This window comes from Giraffa tippelskirchi, chromosome 12 (genome assembly GCF_054371585.1).
Source record: "Giraffa tippelskirchi isolate mGirTip1 chromosome 12, T2T-mGirTip1v1.2.pri, whole genome shotgun sequence".
NCBI classification, from domain to species: Eukaryota; Metazoa; Chordata; class Mammalia; order Artiodactyla; family Giraffidae; genus Giraffa; species Giraffa tippelskirchi.
Window position 1 is genome coordinate 18,848,301 of NC_137286.1, and position 3,560 is coordinate 18,851,860.

The 3,560-nt window shown below is 40.3% G+C and overlaps 1 pseudogene; it reads right to left on the reverse strand.

The window, feature by feature from the left end:
* Positions 1–380: 380 nt before the first annotated feature.
* Positions 381–3,247, reverse strand: LOC145528586 (S-phase kinase-associated protein 2-like; annotated as a pseudogene).
* Positions 3,248–3,560: the final 313 nt, after the last annotated feature.

The window sequence follows — 3,560 nt, forward strand, 5'->3', positions numbered from 1 at the left end:
GCCATATAGGCTATGAAAATGATTTGCTGGTGGTGATTTTTAAGCCTAATTCTAAACAGATTTACAAAAAAGGGCACTTGGAAGACGTGGTTCACATTTTGCTATTTAAGGTATCTTGAAATTATAGGCTCACTCTCCCTAAAATTTCAAAAAGCATAGAGTTTAGGCTCTTAAGGGTATAGCAGTGATAAAAAGCTTTAATGGTCATTTCTAAAAAGCAACACTTCATAGTTTTCTCTCTCCAATGTTTCTCTAATATACTTGTAGAAGGAAGGCAATGGAAAACCAAAAATAAAAGTAGCTGGGCTCTCCACAATTGCGCTTCCTGCCTACTTTCCCTGTTCAAAGAAAAGAGGAGACGCCACCTTACAATAGAGGCATCATAGACAACTGGGTTTCTCCATTGACAGTCAGCATTTGATGCCCTATATCTCTTGGTTCTTCTCGTTGCCAATGGTCAGCCTGGCGATGGTAGTGAAATGAGAGCAATTAATCTGTAGATGAGAGAGGGCTTCCTTTAACAGTTGAAAGGTACTGTTTGGCATGATTCCAAAGACTTGTAGTGTTTTTAATGTGGGAATTTCTACAAGTTCAAGTAAAGTTTTAGGTATTATGTTAAAGCACTGACTGAGTGATAGGTTTTGGAGGTAGCTGAGTTGGTAAAATTCTGGAAAGCAGTCATTTTTCAGCATGACACTATCACTTAAGTCTAGGTGGACAAGATTGGGACATGTTCCAGCTAAGGTAGAGACATCTGATCTCTGCAGATTTTTTTGGTACCCGCTGAGATTCAGCTGGGTAATGGTCTCCGACACATGTGCAACAGCCACCTGTACATGCTTTTCAATGAAGTCATAGCACCAAGAGAGGTTCAGCTCATCCAATCTGGAACAGCTGCTCAGCAAAGTCTTCAGGGAAGATTCAGAGAATCCAGAACAACCAAAAAGGTTTAATCGCAGTAAATTTGTGTTCTGAGCAAGTTTATCAACAATGGGATCCGAAAGCTGGAGGCCTTCCAGAATGAGATTCGGCAGCTTGGAGCAGAAAGAGAGAAGGCTGTGCAGGTAGATACATCGCTCACAGATTTCGACAGGTCCAGGTGCTGTAGATGAAAAGGGCTGAAATGTTCAACTAACGATTGATCCCTAAATGATCGTGGACAGCGGAAGGCAAACACCCCTTGGGCTAGCAGCCGACCAACCACGTCTGGATAGAGGTTTCTTCCCGCGAGGTCTCCAGTCTGCCAGAGAGACTCGTCAAAGCTGGAGTGTCTTTATTTCCAGCACCCCTGTGAATGGAAGGGCAGGGACTCCTGTGGTCTCACAGTGAGAGTCACTAGATGATACCATCTCTTAAAAACACTGAAGACTTTCAGGAGTTCAGGGAGGCACACACAGGAAAAGATTCCTAAGAACAGCTTGTCTGGAAGGGAGTCCCAAGAAACACACAGCCCAGGGCCACTGTCATCAGATGGCTATGGAAAGCAGGTGTGGCCTGTTCCAGCCTAATCCTGCAGAGGTCCTGGACAGGAATCTCTGTGGCATAAATAGGAGATTCACAAGGTTTCAAGTACTTTATGCAAGAAGAAACACCACCAACTTGGACTGAAAAGGACAAAGAGAGTAGAAAATGAAAGAAGGGTGTAGCTGTGTACCCTCTCATGCTCCAAATATTAATGGCAGGAAACAGGCTGATAAAACTACCCAGCTGCAAACACTTGGTATTTTTCATGAAAAAAACAGGGACTCAGATGGGAGATGCTAGAGCCTAGACAGTAGAATGATGAAACATACAGCATTATTCCCAGCTTTTGAAATCTAATGGAGTTTGCCAGGCTGAGTTTCAAAAGTTCTTGGGACTGGTTCTTTTTTCCTTCCATTTTATCCATTTATGAACCACATATATGAAAATATTGACCTATTCCTGTCTCACCATGTATTATGGCAGCAAATATTTGTTCTTTAGTTTCACATGTCCATAGATGGAGAGAAACTATACCAGGAAGAGATTATCAGAGAATCTAAAATATATCTAATTTAGGTAATACAGATGATGATATATGGATTTTTTACTTTATGAGATACAGATAAGACTTCGGCCTTTAAGTTGATGCTGTAATGCATTAAGACTTTTGAGGATACTGGGATGTGTTGTATATATTTGTATATGGGGAAGAATGTGAATCTTTTGCAGCCAGAAGGTAGACCATAGTAGGTAGAATAATATTCCCTCAAGATATCCATGTTCTAATGCCTGGAGCTTGTGAATATGTTACTTTATATAGCAATAGAGACTTTACAGATGTGACTAAGAATATGGAATCTGAGATGGAGAAATTATACTGTAAATATATATATATATATATATAAAGGAAGGTTATAGTCCATGGGGTCGCAAAGAGTCAGACATGACTGAGCAACTACACCTTCACTGGAACCTATGAGAAACAAACTGTCCTCCCTTCATATATATACATATATATTTAACAGTATAATTTCTCCAAGAAAATTATTTCCTGGCTGTGGTCAAAGATGTAATGATGGAAGAGGACTTAGACAGTTGACAAGGACTTGAACTGCCATTTCTGGCTTTGAAGATGAATGAAGGAGAACATTAAGCTGTAAGTATTCTGTGGCCTGTAGAAGCTGAGAATGACCCTTATTTTATAGCCAGTAAGAAAAAGGGAGCTCAGTCCTGAAACCACAAGGGACTAAGTTCTCCCAGCAACACAAATAAGCAAGTAAATATATCATGCATCAGAGAAGACAGAAAGAATAGCCCTGTTGATGTCTTTAGTTTAGTACAGTGAAACCTGGATTAGATTTGTAACCTATAGAATTGTAATATAAAATTTTGTGCAGATTAGGCCATTACATTTTTCATAATTTGTTATGGCAATAACAGAAAAACAATACAGACGTTACCGAAAATTGTGAGCTTACTATTTATAAAGTAGCATGAAATTCAGTGCAACTGAAACACAAAGTAGTTAGTTAGGAATGGCAAGTGAGGTGATGAAGTTATCGAGAAGGATGGGACCAGATTATGCAAAAAGCTTTTCATCTAATGGGGTTCTTTGTTATGTTAAGTGGAGACCAGCTATTGATACATTAGGTAAAAAAGAAACATTTTGGAAAATGACCAAAAACCAAAGCAACTCTAGAAGGCCAAAAGCAAAACTTACCCAGAACAATACTTTCACCACTACTTGGCACACTGAGTCCACAAATGAGTGGATTTTAGCCATCACTTTGATTTTGCCCCTACTGCTGCTGCTGCTAAGTCGCTTCAGTCGTGTCCGACTCTGTGCGACCCCATAGACGGCAGCCCACCAGGCTCCGCCCCAGTTGCTGCAAATTCTGTTCTGGACACAAATGTTCTGAAAATCAAGCCCAGATTAAGCGCACACACTCCACACTCTTTCTACCAGAAAGTTGATGGAAAAAGCACAGGTCCCTCTGACTTCTACAATGAAAAACAGGAAACTTGCTGCAGCAAAATTATACTCAAGGGAGAATAGGAAAATAGGAAGGGGAAATTGTCACCGAAAATGACAAATA